Source organism: Notamacropus eugenii, chromosome 1 (assembly GCF_028372415.1).
Source record: "Notamacropus eugenii isolate mMacEug1 chromosome 1, mMacEug1.pri_v2, whole genome shotgun sequence".
Lineage (NCBI taxonomy): Eukaryota > Metazoa > Chordata > Mammalia > Diprotodontia > Macropodidae > Notamacropus > Notamacropus eugenii.
The window spans coordinates 264,993,328-265,014,053 of NC_092872.1; positions in this window are offsets into that span (position 1 = coordinate 264,993,328).

Sequence of the window (20,726 nt, forward strand, 5' to 3'; positions counted from 1 at the left end):
ACGCGGGAAGCAACATGCAAAGAAATATATACAAAGGAAGTTATATACTGGATCAACAGAAAACAATGAGCAGAGAAAACACACTGGAATTAAGAGGGGTTGGGAAGGATTCTTGTAGAAGACAGGATTTTAGTTAGGACTTAAAAGGAAGTCAGTAATTAGAGCAGAGTAGGGAGAGTATCCCAGGCCTGGAAATGAGAGATGGACTGTATTACTTGTACAACAGCCAGGAGACCATTGTCACCAGATTGAAGAGCATGAGTCAGGGAGTAAGGTGTAAGAAAACTGGAGGGAGCTGTTATGAAGGGCTCTGAAGGCCAGAAAAAAGGCATTTTGTATTTGCTCCTGAAGACAATAGGGAACCATGAAAATCTGTTGAGTAGGAAGGTGACCTTAATGCACCTTTGTTTTAGGAAAAATCACTCTCATGGCCAAATGGGGGATGAATTGGAATGGGGAGAGATTTAAGTCAGGCAGGCTCACCAGAATGCTACCGCAGTAATCCAGACCTGAAGCGATGATGGCCTATATTAGAGTGATGACAATGTCAGAGAGTAAGGGGCCGATTCAAGAGATATTGCAAAAGTGAAATCAGCAGACCTTGGCAACAGCTTGGATACAGAAGAGAGAAGTGTGAGATGGTGAGGAGTCCAGGATAATTCCTGAGTTGCAAGCCTGATATACTGGGAGGATAATATTACAATTTATAGTAATAGAAAGGGGGTATCATTATATTCTCCTGCTAAAATTAAGGAAATATCAAATTTAAACAATCAGGGGACTGGCCTGAGTCAAGCCTACTCTGGAAAAGTAAATGGTGTAGCTCCTCCACACCTTAGTACATGAGCTTAATGAAATGCTGCAGCCAAAAGCAATTCTCACTGGTGGTCCTGGATTTTTGTGTGTTAAACTTCTATTGGTATATTAACTTTGTTGTTCACTACTTCCCTAACTCTGAGCAAGGAAACCTCTCAGAATGAGGGTACACTGACGACCAATTGTTAAGGGCCCTTCAGTGTCTAAATCTATTATCCTACTTCATATATGCAAGGCACTGTGTTAGGTGCCAAGGATAAAAACAAAGAAAGCGAAAACACTGATCATGACAGCAGCAGCAACACCAATGACCCCAGTACTCTAAGAATTATAGCTAATACAAAAAAGGTTTATATACACGCTTGAAAATGCTACAGTGAATCTCTCTTCTGATACCTCATCATGACATGAAGATGAAGCTGGATTTTGGACTTTTTGTGAGCTGATCAAGTCCTACAGAGGCTGAAAGGGACCGAAGACATGTTCAGTGTGGGTCTTTCTATGTTTAGAGCAATCATGAGCAGAAGAGATTGGGAAATCAACTTTTCCTTCACAGCAACTGACAAAGGCCATTTATAAATGTCTGGAAGGATCATAATTTATGTCAATGATGGAAATGCCCACAAGAAAAATAATTATACATGGAGACTTTTAAATACTAATATAGGAAATTCAATAATCATCCTGAGATGATCAAATGAGTGATCACATGATTATGCATATACGTATGCATTTCTATTGGGTAAATGAGAGTAAAATGACCATACTTTATTTGAGAATGTATGGAATAAGGTTTCAAGGCAATAATGTTGGAAGAGTAATTTTGGTTTGTCCAATCATGCACCTTGTATTTTAACTTTTGGGGGCATTATTATTTTTTAATAGTTGCATATTTATTTTTTTTGTCATTCAAGAACATTTATTATGTGTCAGTCACTCTGGTAAAAAAGTTAAAAATATGGTCCCTGATCTCAAGGGGCTCATACTCTAAAGGAGAAGATAACTTTTAAATAATTACTTATATATGAGAGATATATATATATATGAAAATGGGAGTGAACTCAGGTGAAAGGCATTAGCAGTGAGACAATGGGTACTAGGAAAGTCTTCTGCAGAAGGTGAGATTTGAGGAGAACCTTAAAGAAAACTGAGGAAACTAAGCATCAGAGATGAAGGGGAAAAACAATTCAGGAATGGAGGACAGTTAGTGCAAAAGTACAGTAGAGCCAGATGGAACACCATGTGTGCAGAACAACAAGGAAACCAATGAAGTGTAGAGAGAGGGCACAGAGGGAAGGAAAGCATATGGAGACTGGAAAAGGAGGATGGGGCTAAGTAGGCGAAAGCTTTCCAACACCAGCATAAGATTTTACATTTGATCCTGGAAGTACTTGGGATTCACTGGAGTTTATTGAATAGAAGTATGACATGATCAGACCTGCGCATTAGGAAAATCACTTTGGTAGTTGCTTTTGCTCATTTGTTTGTTTTTATAATGGTCATTATTATGTAACCTAACCTCCTTCACTAATTCTCTATGACAGTCAGTTTAACACCATGGAAAGCATCATGGTTTGAACATCATAGAACCTTGGGTCAAATCTCTGTCACTTAATTACCTATATGACCTGTGAATCATTTCACTTATCTAGTCCTGTTCTACCATGTCTAAAATGAAGGCAAATTGGAGCAGATGACATCTGAGATTCCTCACAGCTCTTCTCTACCTCTGCTCCTACAATCATCTTTCAGTTTTTGCAATAAGCACTCATATCACTTGGGCTCATTCAGAAGAGGATTTAAATAGTAGGTTTAAAAATTCATATACTTCAATATTATTCCAATAAATGTATTATTTGGAGAGGCAGCAGTTTAGAGAAAAAGCTGACCTCAAAGGCAAGAAGACATAGGGATAAATTTTGTCTTACATACTTAGTAGGTGTGTCACCATGCAAAGTCCCAATGTCCTTGACATTGATCAGACTGTAACTTACAAAGCAGGTGTCCTGATTTGCATAGGTCTCAGAAGATTGGTCTTCATCAGGACTTTCCTATGCCAATGAAATCACAGATTAGGTTCAGAAAATGCACTGACTATAATTATGCTCTAGTTAATTACATAAACTCAAATTGTACAGTACATTCAATAATACCATGTGGTACACTGGGGCCAAAGCCTTTTTTACATAACTCTTGTCCTGGTGATGCTTTTGCCTGCAAATCATAGAGCTTCATGAGCTTAGAAGTATCAAAACTAAAAATAACTCAGGAGCAGTTAGTGGGTTTAACTTGAACATATAACCAATAATTATTGTCATGGAATCGGATATTTAGAGCTGGAAAGGATCACAGAAAGTCACTGAGACCAATGCCTTGATTTTATAAGCAAAGACTTTGAGTCATAAAGAGGTTAAGTGACTGATTTATCTCACAAACTAGTAAGCATTTGAAGCTAAATCTGAGCATAAAACTTCCTTATACTAAGATCAACAACTTACTCACCATCTCATGTTGATCTGTGTAATAAGTATCAGCAAAGGCATCAATAACTTGTATGAAGAGAAAAGTTCATAAGATTACAGAATAAGGCAAAAGTGATCATAAAGATCATTTATTCCAATGCCATCATTTTTAAGAGATGAAGACAGTAAAGCCCAGAGAAGTAAAGGGACTTGCCCAATGTTACATAGACATTAAACGTCAGAGATAGGATTCTGATCCAAGTCCTCTGACCTGGATTAGAAGATATGTCTTTGATCACCTGAGGTATAAGCCTATAGCAGTATCATTGAGTCAAAAAGTATAGTCACTACTGATAAAACCTAACAGGGTTCTTTTTGCTCTCCTAATTAGTAAGAGTGTGGATGGACAAAATGGACAGATGGATAGCGAACTACACTAGTATCTCTGAAATGTAAAAAGAACCAGAGGAAAATGTTCATCACATTGGATAAATCCTCTTTAGAGGAGAAAATAATGGACAAAAACTGCTTATAAAAAGGTTTGGTTAGGCTGAGACTTCCATTGGTAAGGAATAAGAATTTCATCTATGATTACCCAGGTATGATTAACAGTAGAAAACTTTATCAAAGCATGTCAAGAAATGCTTGATAACTTGGTGTCTTGGAGAGTTGCCTGGGTTATTGATTGGTGCTTCTCTATAGGAGCAAAGGAAATGGCTACATTGATTAAATCATGGTTCCATTTTAATATGATGAAGGGGTACATGTGTATGTATAGAAAAAAAAACACGTCTTAGAAAGAATGAATTATATTGACCTGTTGAGAAAAAATATAGAACCAAAATGTATAACCCATACTAAATATTAAATAAAAATAGAAACCACTGATCAAGTAATATAGGAAACTTTCCACTTAAAAAAAGATGGATTAATTTTGCAAAAAGATAATGTAAGGTGAAACAATTAGAGAATAGTCCATTAGTAATATAATATTATGTATTATACATTATACCAACCATAAGCAATATTTCAGCAGAAATTCCTCATTAGTTGGAGAAGTTGAAGACCCCCACATGTGCATCACAAATGAAGCAATAGATTGAACAACATGACAGTGGTTTAGACTGGGAAGCATCATGATGGGTGTATTTGTATTTAAAAGTATTAATCCCGAGGTATTTTTCTTCCATTGAAGTATAAGTATTTGGTTTCATAAACCATATTAGGCTTTATCTATAGTGAGTATATTCTTTATTTCAGTGACAGCACTACTGGGCTTATACCTCAGGAGATCAAAGACATAAGAAAAAGATAGATGGATGGATAGATAGATAGATAGATAGATAGATAGATAGATAGATAGATAGACAGACAGACAGACAGATAGGTGGTAGAGATATACATATACCTCTGTCTACCTATATCTATGTGCATAGATATAGATATAAGTTCTCCCTGTGGTGGCCAAAAAAATGCAAACTAAGAGGGTGCCAATCAATGGTTTATGAATTTTAGGGAATACTACTGGGATCTTAGAAATAAAGAAATGAGGAGGCGGAGCCAAGATGGCGGAGTGAAAGCAACGACTCACCTAAGCTCCTGGAAAAACTCCTTTGGATATCTCTGGGGGGAGAGTCTGACCAGACTTTGGAGGTGTAGAATCCAGTGGGAGATGGACTTTGACAGATTCGGAGCCCAGGCTGGACCAGAGGGTCCACGGGAGGGATCTGTTCCTTGGGGGTAAGACCCCGGCGCACAGCACAGCGCGGTCGGCGCAGCAGGGCGGAGGCGACCCGAGGGGCCCGAGAGTGGCGGGCGAGACCAGCGGAGCAGGAGATAAGCCAGGCCGAGCCAACGATATCAGCGCAACAGCCTTTGAAATCTTCAGCCTAAAGACGGGACTTCAGTGGGTCACTACTTGAACATCCAGGAGCTGGGATGCCGGAGTGATCAGTAAGTGCTCTCCCCTCCCCCCCGATGACCGTGAGGGAACCATAAAATTCTTCCCCAGATTAATCCTGGATCAGTGGGAACAGCAGAAGGGGGCGGGTGGTCTCATAACACCAGAGGCTGGAAAAGTGGCAAAGGGGGATTCTTCCCACCGTGGTGGAGGCTAACTGGAGGGACAGACGACCCAGGGCAGAGAAAATTCGCACTGAGACTCAAGCAAGCCTCAGCCTGGGAGACGAGCCCCAGGAGGGGCGGGAACACGCATTAGCCTCTAGGCGTGCCCCAGCCCTCCAGGGGAAAGGGAAGACAATAGGGAAGCTGGGATCACCATCCCCGGACCTTGCCTTTGCCTCAGGCCAGCTGAGGAGATAGCCTGAGACCAGACCACACCTCCCACACACCTATCAAGCTAACCCCAGGGTTGAACGGGAAACAACAACAACAACAAAAAAAAAAAAAAAAAAAAAGCCTGCTTTTAGCCTAGACAAACATCAACTCAACTTAAAAGATCTGTATCTTCTGACTGAAAGAACCAAAAGCTACAACACTCAGCCAACATCATGAATCGGAAAAAGCAGACGAAAAGTGAAAAAACCATAGAATCTTTCTATGGGGATAAGGACCAAAACACAAACACCAAAGAGGTCAGAGCTGAGACTGTACTTCCATCTGAAACCTCAGATGGGACTATGAATTTCTCGCAAGCACAACTAGATTACCTGGAACGTCTGAAGAAGGATATAAAAGAAAAACTGGCCAATGATTTTAAAACTATAAAAAAAGAATTCACTCATGAGAACATCAATCTGAAAAAGAAAATTGAAGAAATGGAAAAGGAAGTTCAAAAATTAACTGGAGAGAATAATTCCCTAAAAGGAAGAGTTAATCAAACGGAAAAGGAAACTCAAAACCTAATAGGGAAAATTGATCAGATGGAAAAGGAAACCCAAAACCTAACTGGGAAAATTGGTCGAATGGAAAAAGAAGTACAAGAATTAAATGGAGAAAATAGCTCCTTAAAGGGAAAAATTGGCCAGATGGAAAAGGAGATGCGAAAGCTAACTGAAGAAAACAATACGATCAAGATTAGAATTGGGCAAGTAGAAACTAATGACTCAATGAGGCAACAAGAATAAGTCAAAAAAAAATCTAAAGAATGAAAAGAAAGAAGAAAATCTAAAATATTTAATTGGAAAAACAACTGACCTGGAAAATAGATCCAGGAGAGAAAATCTAAGAATTATTGGCCTGCCAGAAACCCATGATGAAGAAAAGAGTCTGGACAATATCTTCCAGGAAATCATCAAGGAAAACTGTCCAGAAGTACTAGACTCAGAGGGCAAAATAGTCATCGAAAGAATCCACCGTTCCCCACCGGAAAGGGATCCCAAACTCAAAACCCCAAGAAATATAGTTGCAAAATTCCAGAGCTATCAAGTGAAGGAGAAAATACTACAAGCAGCCAGAAAGAAACAATTTAAATATCAAGGTCACACAGTCAGGATCACACAGGACCTTGCAGCTTCTACATTAAAAGATCGAAAGAATTGGAACCCAATATTCCGTAAGGCAAAGGAGTTGGGACTCCAACCAAGGATCAACTACCCAGCAAAGTTCCGCATAACATTTCAGGCAAGGAGAAAGTCATTCAACAAAATAAGGGATTTCCAGAGCTTCCTGACCAAAACACCAGAACTCAATAGACAATTTGATCTTCAAATGCAGGTCTCCAGAGAATCATAAAAAGGTAAACAGAGGGGAAAAAACAAAAACAAAAACTTGCAACTCAATTAGGGCAATCTGTTTACCTCCCTATAAGGGAAGATGATACCTGTTAATCTTGAGAACTGTGCAGCTATTATGATAAAAGGGATATATGTAGAGGGAACGGGCATAAAGTAAATGATGTCATGTCAAAAATATGATTTAAGTATGAGAAGGGAATGTAATAGGAGGTGTGGAAAGGGGGAAGCAGAAAATGGCAAATTATATCACAGGAAGAAGTACAAAACTATAGTAGAGGGAAGGAGGGGAGGGAGATGAGCATTGTTTGAGAGGTACTCTCATCTGATTTGTTCAAAGGAGGGAACAATAATCTTAAGCAGATAATCCTAACTAGCTCTATAGGTAGTAGGAGGGGAAGGGGGAAGAAAGGGGAGGGTGGCTAAAAGGGAGGAAAGAAGCAATAAGAGTAAAGGGGACTAAAAGGGAGGGGGGCTAAAAGAAGGAGGAGAAGGCTGCAGGAGGAGGGGGAGAAAAGTGAATACTATTGAGGAGGGGAAGGGAGACGGGAGAGTTAAAAGCACAAATGGTGGGAAAGAGGGTGGAGGGAAATACACAGATTGTAATCATAACTGTGAATGTGAATGGGATGAACTCTCCCATAAAACGGAGACGGATAGCAGAATGGATTAAAAGCCATAATCCAACAATATGCTGCTTACAAGAAACACATTTGAAACGGGGGGATACACATAGGATAAAGGTCAAAGGATGGAGCAGAATATATTGTGCCTCAGCTCATGTAAGAAAGGCAGGAGTAGCAATCCTAATCTCAGACAAAGCAAAAGCAGAAATAGATCTAATCAAAAGGGATAAGGATGGAAACTATATCCTACTAAAAGGCACCATAGACAATGAAGCAATATCATTACTAAACATCTATGCTCCAAGTGGTATAGCATCCAGATTCTTAGAGGAGAGGTTGGGGGAGTTGAAGGAAGAAATTGATAGCAAAACTATACTAGTGGGGGACCTAAACCTCCCCCTCTCTGAACTAGATAAATCCAACCTCAAAATAAACAAGAAAGAGGTTAAGGAGGTAAATAAAACTCTGGATAAGGTAGATATGATAGATCTTTGGAGAAAATTAAATGGGAATAGAAAGGAATATACCTTTTTCTCAGCGGTACATGGAACATTTACAAAAATTGACCATGTATTAGGACATAAAAATCTCACAATCCAGTGCAGAAAGGTAGAGATAATCAATGCATCCTTTTCAGATCATAATGCATTAAAAATTACATGTAATAAAAGGCCATGGAAAGAGAAACCAAAAATCAATTGGAAACTAAATAACTAATTCTAAAGAAGGATTGGGTTAAAGAAGAAATCATAGAAACAATCAACAACTTCATTCAAGAGAATGACAATAGTGAGACAACATACCAAAACTTATGGGACACTGCAAAAGCAGTTATTAGGGGAAGTTTTATATCTCTGAATGCTTACATAAATAAAATAGAGAAAGAGGAGATCAATGACTTAGGCTTGCAGTTGAAAAAGCTAGAAAAAGAACAAGTTGAAAATCCCCAAGTAAATACCAAATTAGAAATACTGAAAACCAAAGGAGAGATTAATAAAATTGAAATAAAGAAAACTATTGAATTAATAAATAAAACCAATAGTTGGTTTTATGAAAAAACTAATAAAATTGATAAACCTTTGGTTAATCTGATCAAAAAAAAGAAAGAAGAAAACCAAATTACTAACATTAAAAATGAAAGGGGTGAACTCACCTCCAATGAGGAGGAAATTAAAACAATAATTAGAAACTACTTTGCCCAACTTTATGCCCACAAATTCGACAATCTAAATGAGATGGATGAATATTTTAAAAAATACAAATTGCCCAGATTAACAGAAGAGGAAGTTGAATACTTAAACAACCCCATCTCAGAAAAAGAAATTGAACAAGCCATCAATGAACTCCCTAGGAAAAAATCTCCAGGGCCAGATGGATTCACAAGTGAATTCTATCAAACATTTAAAGAACAGTTAATTCCAATACTACATACACTATTCTTGAAAATTGGGGAAGAAGGAGTCCTCCCAAATTCTTTCTATGATACAAATATGGTTTTGATACCCAAACCAGGAAGAGACAAAACAGAGAAAGAAAATTATAGACCAATTTCCCTAATGAATATAGATGCAAAAATTTTAAATAAGATTTTAGCAAAACGAATACAGCATCTTATCACAAGATTAATACATTATGATCAGGTAGGATTCATACCAGGACTACAGGGCTGGTTCAATATTAGGAAAACTATTAGCATTATCGATCACATCAACAACAAAGCTAACAAAAACCACATGATTATCTCAATAGATGCAGAAAAAGCTTTTGACAAAATACAACATCCATTCCTACTAAAAACATTGGAGAACGTAGGAATAAAGGGAACTTTCCATAAAATAATAAGCAGTATCTATCTAAAACCTTCAGCAAGCATTATATGCAATGGGGATAAGCTAGATGCATTCCCAATAAGATCAGGGGTGAAACAAGGTTGTCCATTATCACCACTATTATTCAATATGGTACTAGAAATGTTAGCTGTAGCAATTAGACAAGATAAAGATATTCAAGGAATTAAAATAGCCAAAGAAGAAACTAAGTTATCACTCTTTGCAGATGATATGATGATTTACCTAGAGAATCCCAGAGATTCAAGTAAAAAATTACTTGAATTAATAAACAACTTTGGGAAAGTTGCAGGGTACAAAATAAACCCACACAAATCTTCTGCATTCCTATATATTAGCAACAAAGTTCAACAGCAAGAGATAGAAAGAGAAATCCCATTTAAAGTTAGGGTAGACAGTATAAAATACTTAGGAGTCTACCTGCCAAAACAAACCCAGGGACTATATGAACACAATTACAAGACACTTTTTGCACAAATAAAGTCAGATTTAAGTAAATGGAAAAACATTAGTTGCTCATGGGTAGGCCGTGCTAATATAATAAAAATGACAATTCTACCCAAATTAATATACTTATTTAGTGCCATACCAATTAAACTATCAGACAATTACTTTCTAGAGCTGGATAAAATAATATCAAAATTCATTTGGAAAAACAAAAGGTCCAGAATATCAAAGGGACTAATGAAAAGAAATGCCTAGGAAGGTGGCCTAGCGCTACCAGACCTTAAACTGTACTATAAAGCAGCAATTATCAAAACCACTTGGTATTGGCTAAGAAACAGAGAGGTAGACAAGTGGAATAGACTTGGCACTCAAGATGCAGTAGGCAAGGAATATAGCAACCTTCTGTTTGATAAACCCAAGGACCCCAGCTTCTGGGATAAGAACTCATTGTTTGATAAAAATTGCTGGGAAAACTGGATAACAGTGTGGCGGAAATTAGGCATAGACCCATACCTGACACCGTACACAAGAATAAAGTCCAAATGGGTACATGATTTAGGTATAAAGATTGATACCATGAATAAACTGGAGAAGCAAGGAATAGTGTATTTATCAGATCTATGGAGAAGGGAAGAATTCTTTACTAAAGGAGAGATAGAATGCATTATGAAATGCAAAATGGATAACTTTGATTACATTAAACTGAGAAGTTTTTGCACAACCAAACCCAATGCAACCAAAATCCGGAGGGATGTAGTAAATTGGGAAAAAATTTTTACAGCTAAGCTCGGGGATAAAGGCCTCATTTCTAGAATATATAGAGAACTGACCCAAATGTATAATCATACAAGTCATTCCCCAATTGATAAATGGTCAAAGGATATGAACAGGCAATTTTCAGAGGAAGAAATTAAAGCTATCTATAATCATATGAAAAAATGCTCTAAATCACTATTGGTTAGAGAGATGCAAATCAAAACAACTCTGAGGTACCACATCACACCTATAAGATTGGCAAACATGACAGAACAAGAAAATGATAAATGCTGGAGAGGATGTGGGAGAGTTGGAACACTAATTCATTGTTGGTGGAGCTGTGAGCGCATCCAACCATTCTGGAGAGCAATTTGGAACTATGCCCAAAGGGCTACAAAAATGTGCATACCCTTTGACCCAGCAATATCGCTACTAGGACTATATCCCCAAGAGATCATAAAAATGGGAAAGGGTCCCACATGTACAAAAATATTTATAGCAGCACTCTATGTAGTTGCCAAAAACTGGAAGTCAGGGGGATGTCCATCAATTGGGGAATGGCTGAATAAATTATGGTATATGAATGTAATGGAGTACTATTGTGCCATAAGAAATGATGAACAAGAAGACTTCAGAGAGGCCTGGAAGGACTTATATGACCTGATGCTGAGTGAAAGGAGCAGAACCAGGAGAACTTTATGCACAGCAACAACCACAGTGTGTGAGAGTTTTTTCTGGTAGACTTAGATTTTTGTAATAACACAAGAACTTCTGAAAAAAAAAAAAAAATCCCAATGGTGGACCTCAAGGCAAAATGCCTTCCACACTCAGAGAGAGAAATATGGAAGTCACTCACATAATGTAGCAGATCATGTTTGTGTATGTGTATCTGTTTGTGTATCATGTTCTGATTTGTTATACGGATTCTTTCATTTATCTTAGTCTAACTACATAGCATGACTATAGTGAAAATATACTCAATAGGAAAGTATATGTAGAATCTATACAGAATTGTATGCAGTCATGGGGAGGGAGGGAGGTAGTGGGGGGTGGGTGGGGAGGGATAAAATCGCAATTGTATGGCAGTGATTGTTAAACATTAAAAAAAATAAAAAAAAATAAAAAGAAATAAAGAAATGATCTTATAGAAATCTAGCAAGAAATATGAATTCATGCAAAGAAAAGTGAGCAGAAATAGAACAATTTATACTATATCAACATTATTAAAAGAAATTATTTTGAAAGATTTAAGAACTTTGTTCAACACTATGATCATTTAATTCCAGACAACTGATCATAAAGAATGCTACCTACCCCTTGATAAAGAGGCCATGAATTAATGTGCAAAAAGTGATATTTTTATATGACTAATGTGAGAAAATGTTCTGCTTAACTATGAATATTTATTTTATTAGACTTTTTTTTCCTTTAGGGAATTGGTAGGTGAGGTGAAGAGGTGAGAGAGAAAAAAAAATAAAGTCTTCATATTGAAAAAATACTTTTTTTTTAACCTTCAGTACTTTGGTCTTTGTATATTTGTATCAATTAACAAGCATTTTTTTTCTTCATGGAATTGGGCAGCAGGTATTCATTTTACTGATCTTCTCACTGTTCTTTCAACTTCAAGAAACACTGTGACCACCTCTGCACCTTGCAAATCCCTCTCAAAGCTGTTTTACAAAGGAAGTGTGTTTATTCTTAGTGCTGTCTTCTTTGGGGTCAACTGTTTTGTTGGCTTTCCATGTTTAATTTTACCTTACTTTGTACTTCAAGGAAACTGATCTGGGACACCTTGACCAACTATAAACCATCCACTCAAATCTATTTTAAGACCTTTTTATTTTTTTTTTACTCCCTGCGAACCTTGTAGTCTTAAGAAGCTCCCTCATGGAGCTTTTATTCTATTGATTGAAGACAACACACAAAAGGAGACTAAGAGAGGGAGAAGAGGTGGTACCAACACAAGGGCATGGTAGAAAAGGTCCAGAGAATCAGGAGTAGATCCTGGCTGGCCTGGACACTTTTCTCAAGTGGTGGAGCCAATCAGAGGAGGATTCCACAGGGGCACAATGTACCCCAGTGTGAGAATTCCAATGATGGAATTCCTTTCAACAGTGAGAATGTTCCTGGGGCACACTAAAGAAACTGTAGAGTCAAGGGTGAGTTCTGAGAACTTATTGCCAAATATAAAACACATTAGAACCCAAAAGATGACACATTAAATAATGGGAGGGAGAGATGTTTGGATGTAAAACACCATAAAATTTATTGAGTGTTCAATAAGTTTAATTATTTTGTTCTGTTCTAGTTAATTTGCACTCAAATATGGGAATATGCCTTTGATTGTTTTGAAGTTCTGAGGTTTCATCCTTCAAATGATAAAATACTCAGTGGTCTTTAATTTCTTTCTTGCAGTTCATCCATCAATTTTGTTCCATCTTCAGAAGCTCTCCTCCAGCAGATACACAGCAGCTGCTCAATCAATAACACATTTTCTTTTAAACTCACCCCCTTTTTTCCCCTTTGATTTCAGTGTTATTCCAAACAAACAAAGAAAAACATTGCATAGTTGGAAGGGAAGCAAAAATCTGAGAACATTTGAAAGAACCACAAGGGGTTTCCAAAAATCTGCATGACAAAAACGAAGATTAAGCAACCAAAGTCCCCTCTGTCATTTGCTTCTTAAAATTCCTTTACTTTGTTGAATATTCCAATGCCCCAGTGGAACATTAGTAAGAGCCCTTGGATGATTTTGAAGTTTCTTTATTATCCATGTTAATAGCAAGTTGCTAGAAGCCAAAATTATTTTAAATAATAGGGTAATTGTTGCGCAAACGATGGAGGACAATTATTCTACTATGAAAAGGATCGCACAAACATCAAATTGATGGTTGGTTTAATTTCTTATTTTCATTTAAGAAAATAATTTAAGATTGCCAATATGGAAGGAAGAACACTATTTCTGTAGTTGAAGGATGTGAGTTCAAATACAACCTTTGGCATTTCCTAATAATGGAACTTTGGGGGAGCCACTTAAACTTTCTCAGCTTTTAAAAATGAGTATTCAGTTAGAAAACCTGAGGGCTATTGCAGCTCTACATTTCTTTTGGCTATGGTCCTAATAGGAATATTTGAGTTATGTTCCTGGGATCTTAAGATTTAGCACTCAAAGCTTTGTTAAAGATCATCTGTTACAGCCTAGTGCTCTCATTTTAGAGATTATTAAGCTAAGAAGAAGAGATGAAGTGAATTGCTCAAGGCCATTCACCTGTGAGCTTGTTTTTGTTGTTGTCTCTTTAATGTGGATCATATTGTATATGGCTAGGACCTGAGAGAATTGGCAATGTTTAATAGATGACACTTTGTGCCAGGCACTGTGCTGAGTGCTTTACAATTATTATCTCATTTGATCCTAACAACAACCCTAGGAAAGGGGTGTTATCAGGTGCTTAGTGTAGAGAATAGAAGACACAGGGGGTACATGATTGCTGACTTCAAGAATACGAAAAATTGTCAAGTGGCAAAGAGATGATCCTTCTTCTGCTAGACCCCAGAGGGCAGAAACAAAAGTGATGAGGAGGAATTGCCAAGAGGTAAATATATACTTTATTTCCAGAAAACTTCCTTAAGGACTGGAAGTATCTCCAAAGGGAATGGACTGACTTGAAGATAATTAGTCAAGCTTTGCTGAGCACTGTTCTGGGCAATTAGCATGCAAAAATGAAACTGGAATAATTTGTGACTTTGAGGATTGTCTAAGAGAAGACAATATGTATTCATGTGGGCATGGAGGGGATATAGAAATAGCTACCAGGTATTTGGTGGATACCAGGATGTGGTGGGTGGGTAGGGGGAGAAGTCTCTAACAGTTGGGTGACCAGGAAAGCCTTTGTTCAAATGAAGTATTTGAACTTAGTGTTTAAGGAAGACAGGGATTCCTAGAAATAAAAATGAAGAGGGAGACCATCCTAGGTATGAAGAACAGTGAAACTGATGGCTGAGGGAGATAGAGTTTCAGGTGTGAGGACTGGCAAGAAAACCAGTATGGTATCCCCAAGAGATCATCAAGATGGGAAAGGGTCCCACATGTACAAAAATATTTATAGCAGCCCTCTTTGTGGTGGCCAAAAACTGGAAATCAAGGGGATACCTATCAATTGTGGAATGGCTGAATAAATTATGGTATATGAATGTAATGAAATACTATTGCGCTATAAAAAAGGATGAACAAGAAGACTTCAGAGAGGCCAGGCAAGACTTATATGATGTAATGCCTAGTGAAAGGAGCAGAACCAGGAGAACTTTGTGCACAGCAACAACCACAGTATGCAAGAGTTTTTTCTGGTAAACTTGGAACTTCATTGCAATGCAAGGACTTAAAAAAATTCCCAATGGTCTTTTAAGGCAATATGCCTTCCACATCCAGGGAAAGAACTATGGAATTCAGTCGCAGAATGTAGCAGATATTTTATGTGTGTGTGTGTATGTATTATGTTTTGGTTTGTTACATGATTTCTCCCATTCATTTTAATTCTTCTACACAGCTAGACTATAGTGAAAATGTATTTAATAGGAATGTATGTGTAGAACCTATATAAAATTGTATGCAGTCTCAGGGAGGGAAAGGGGAGGAAGGGAGAAAGGAGTGGAAAAAAATCTAAGTTATATGGTAGAGATTGTAGAACACTGAAAATAAATAAAATTAATTAAGAAAAAGAAAAAAAAAGAAAACCAGTACATCTGGGCTAAAGATTATGTGGAGTGGAGTGACGTGCAATAAAGATGGAAAGTTAAGATAGAGACAAACTGTAAAAAGCTTTAACTGCCAGATAGAAGCTGAGTGTGGGGCAAGGCATTGGGGAGAGAAATGAAATGGTCAATAATCTATGTGAAAGATGAATTGGCAGTAAGAGAGAATTGAGGCAGGGAGGCAAAGTAAGAGATTCATGAGATATTCTGAGAGAAAAGTGGTGAAAGCCTGAAATGGGGTGGGAATTGTGGGAGTGAAGAGAGGTAGGTAAATACAAGAGAGGTCGTGGAAGTAGAAGAATCAATATTTTGCTACTGAGGCATGACTGAGACTGAGGAGACAAAGATGAAACTGAAGTTAAGAACCTAGGGTGGGTTGGGGAAGAGTGTGGAAGCACAGTGGTGAAGATTTAAAGAGAAATGGGTTGGGGAAAAGATAGTGATTGTTGAAATTGTGAATCATCCCTTGTTTTGCATCTTTCAGGGTGGGGATTCAAGGGGATTCCTGTTCAGTCACAGGTTGGACAAAATAAAGGATTCTTCACTTTGTGCCATACCCTTCTTTGTCATTCACTGTGGTGAAGCCTATGCCCTCCTGCTGAGAATAAGGCTTTAAATGCATAAAATGAGATGCAGAGAATTATAAGGAAAACTATATATGTTGAAATGCAACTATCAAAAAATATATTTTTTAAAAGCATGTTGTTGGGTTAAGAATTTATGGACTGCATGGTCCATGAGACCACTCTTCACTTTTTCATTCTGTCTCATGTGAAGTAAATGACAAAGTACACCAACAGATGTCTGAATGGAAACACTGTTATGGAGAATCATCCTGTTTGCATAACAGATGAAACTACATCATGACTCAAAACTTCCTCCATATTCCTGGTTATTTGGGTCCTTATTTGTCAGGAGGCTGGCACAGACTGGACAGGAAACTAAGTAAAAAAGTCTCCTTGTCATGAGAGTCTTAACTCATCAAGGACAGCCTGAAGATCAAAGGAGAAAAGGAGATATGGGGAAATGTAGACCTGGTCACTGAGTACTATCCCGATTTTTCTATTCACATGGAATTTCAATATCGACAGCATGGTTTTTGGGTTTCCTTTATTCTGATCACAAGGAGTTACAGCCTAGAGTCCATAGAAGCTAGGCTGACAACCCAGGCTTTTGGGGGAATGACAAGGGACAACTGAGTCTTAAGTCATGAGCAAATCTCAAGGCAGATAGTTGGCATGAGCCATAAACATCCTGTTAATTATTGGAGCATTTTCTGCCATATCCTCTGCTGGAATGCTGTAAGTGGGTACCAAGGGGAATAGGCAATGAAAGGGACAGATATTTGTGTAAATGTCACCTTCTGCAGGAGCCATTTCTCTGTCTGTAGATTGTTCAAGTCTTCCCCACTACGGCCATTTCCCATCTATACTGTATGCATCTTGTACGAACCTATTTATTTACAGGTAACCACCATAAATTCCTTGAAGGTTGTGACTGCTTTTGATACACTTTTATCCCCAGGCTTTAAGCCCAGCGCCTGGTACATAATGAGCCCAAAATAAAACACTTGCTGATTAATTTATTAAAGATTCGCGACTTAGAATTTGTCACCATTTTTATTTTGTTGGGTGGGAAAGAGAGGAATAAAGTTTCTGCCTGTCTCCTTCAATTCACCTGACAAATCGGAACTGAAGTTCTTCCTACATTTGCCTCTCTCTGTTATATTTTCCAGTATAATTTACTCTCCCTAACAGGATTGTCTTTGCTTTCTTTCCATCCTTCAACATAAATGTATTTCTGGGCTCGACCAATTTTTCTTGTCACCTCACTTCCTTGCTACTCTAATCTTTCTTCCTGCTTCTTTAAATGTCTCCATTGGTCCCTACTTTGAAAACCATTTATTAATTTTCTTTTTCACACCTTTGCCTGTTATGTAATCTGAGCTTTCCTAGCTAAACTTGCTTCTTTATACCTGCACTCTATATCCCTAACCCAAAGTTTTCCTATCCATAAGTAGGTTATGTCTGAGGGGGAAAGTTGTTAGGGGTCATTTAGTACAACTTGGAAGATCTTGTCCAATATTCCAGAAACGTAGTCATCTAGAGTTCATGTAAACATTCTCTAAGTTGGAAGGGATCTCCATGGGCAGTCAGCTCAAGTCACAACTGAACAATCTCCCATACAACATCCCCAAAAAATGATTGACCATCTAGACTTCATTGAAAGACCACTAGTTAGGGGGAACCCACTTCTGTGGTCCACATGCCATCATACTTTGGGATGACTCTAATTGCTAAGATCTTTTTTACTTTCTCTTTCAGCAAGATTCTTTGAAACTTTTATCTCCTATTCCTAGTTTTTAAAAAAGATTTATATTTCAATCTTTCATCCACGTGACAGCCCTTGAGATACTCAAAGACTCCTCTCCTGTTCTCCCCCAAATCTTCTCTTCTCCAGAATGAGCATCGCTATTTCCTTCAAATGATTCACATACAGTATGATCTCAAGGCCAGGCACCATCTATCCCAGTCACTCTCACTAGGACATTTTATAGATTGATTTCCTAAAATGTGGCCCAGAACCAAATCCAGTTCTCCAAATTTGAAATGACAAGAACAGTACAATGGGACAATCACCTCCCTAGACATAGATATCATGGATTTCATTGATGTGGACATTCAGAACAACGGGACAGATTAAATTCATCCATGCCTCATTTCCTTTGAGGATCTTGTCTGGATGTTTACACAAATACCAATGGAAATTGCTGGCTGTCCTCATTATTGCTACACCATTGGCCCAACGCCTTTATCAGTCCTATATAGTTAAGTCTCAACTGGTGTGAATGAGGGCAGTTGGGCAATGTGTTTTTAAGTCCCTTCCCACTCAAATCTATGGTCCTTCACAATGCTTAGGGATAAAATGTTGCAGCCTAAACATGTCTACCACATACTTCTCTAAAATCCTTCAAATGACCACGAACTTCAATGCTTCTGAGACATGCAATTTCCCCATGTACAGATATGAACCAAAATAAAAAATAGCGACCTCCAAGTCAGACCTATCCCAAAGCTCTAGAGTGAGGACTAAATGAGATAATATATGCAAAGTGTTTTCACACATATTAAGGCACTATATATTAGTTACTCATTTAAGTAATTGTTATTGCTATTATGGTTTGTCATAACCTCCACAAGTAGAATATAGGATCTTATTGACAGAGACCAAGTTAAGTATTCCTTTTCTATCTTATACTGTTGGAAGATGCAATAAATACTTGCCAATTGATTATTTTACCTACTCCCTCTGATTTGACCCAATATTTAGGTTCAGTCTATGTTCAGCTAAACTTGTTTATCTTTTATCAGACTGCTCACCAAAGGTTAACCAATTAATTGAATTTTCATTGACAACCCACTTGTGCATTCACACAGGCAAGCTCCAATATCTAGATTGTTCTTCCTGCTTATCTCTGCCTTTCAGATGTCCTGTCTCATTCAAGGCTCAGTTCAGGTATCATCTCTTCAGGGTGATCCTTTCAGTTGTTTATACTCTGTCTCTGTGTTTCTGTGTCTCTGTGTTTCTCTGTTTGTGTGCGTGTATGTGTGTTTCACTGTCTATCTCTGTCTCTCTCTCCCTCTCTCCTGTGTTCCAGAGTCACTTTTATTCTGTGCTTTGAACATAAGTGCTTAACAATTGATTTTTCATTTATTCATTCATTCCATTACTTGATTGATTCACACCTCCTTTGCCTGCTTCACTTCTCACCATAAATAATTCTTGCATGTGTTTATGTTGCACTTTCCTCCACCTCATTCTCAGACATTCAAATATAAACTTACTAACTGTGGAAAATTATGTTATTTTCATCTTAGTATTCACAGGTCAGGTCAAAGTGCCTTGCACAAAATAGGTGTTTAAAGGATATATATTTACTAGGTTGCTTGGTGGATAGAGCTCTCGGCCTGGAGTTGGGGTTGGGGAGGGAAGGAGAGAAGAATGGAAGGAAAGAGACTACGGATTGGGAAGAGGTGGGGGAACAACTGACAACACTGAAAATGCTTAGTATCTTTTTAAAAAAAATTAAATAACACAACCAAAGCAGAATGGTACACATCAACAATCTTGGAATGAAATTGAAGACATAATTAAAAAGTGTAGGAAAGGTACAGGGAAAAGGGAAAGAGAAAGGGACAGAGGAAAGGGACAGGGGAAAAGGAAAAGGAAAGTGCTGGTTTAATCATTTAGGACATTAGCTTTGGAGCTGGGAGGCACTTCAGAGGCTTTCTAATCCAATGTCATCATTTTTCAGATGAGGGCCAGAGAGATGAAGGTGAACCCATTTGCCTAATGTCACACAGGCAATATGCATCAGACAGGATTTGAATCTAGGTCCTCTGACCTAATATACAAAGCTTTTTACACTGTTCTACTCTACCTCCCACAAGATGTTCTCTTACAGAGTGGAAACATTAAGTGATCTTAAGAGTCAATTGATTGAGGTTCAATCCCAGGCCCTATCATTGAATCAAGCTTTGTAATATTTTAAGAGTCACTACCTTTCTTTGTACTCACAGTTACTTCATCTGCAGAATGGAGAAAATAATATTGGTGCTGGGCTACCTACCTCACAAGTTGTGAAGAAAGTACTTTGTAAACTGAGCAGGCAAGGAGAAATGGAAGCACTATCATTCTCCATTGCAGTGGAATTAAGAGGCACATAGCTTCTTGTCCATGGGGGAAAAATTACAATAACAGTAGTCCCAATTCACAGAGGAGACTGCCTGATAAGTACTTCATTATTACTACTAGAGAATAAAAATGAAATTATGATAATCATAGGATATTCATTCTTAGTAGGAAGAGTCTAAACACCTAGAACGCCAGCCATTTCTTTAATGTTCAGTTTTGTCCACTCATTCACCATCTACTTACTAACTGCTACTCAACAGTTCTACTAGATTGAGACATACTTTTAATCACCAGCTTGTTGTAAAAGTAGAAATAAAACTGATATTCAACTAGGAAGAAAATACATATAGGAGAAAGTGAAGAAAAAAATCAGCCACCATAGAAATATAATACTCCCAACATCAGAGATGGTTGTAAATTACAATTTGAATTCAATTTGACAAATATTTTTTATTTCTTTTTTTATTTATTTGTTTTTGAATTTCAACATTCATTTCCACAAAATTTTGAGTTCCAATTTTTCTCCCCATCTCACTCTTTCCCCCACCCCATAATATCTTGCATTCTGATTATCACTTCCTTCAATGTATCCTCCCTTCTATCACACTCCACTCTTCCCTTATCCCCATCTTCTCT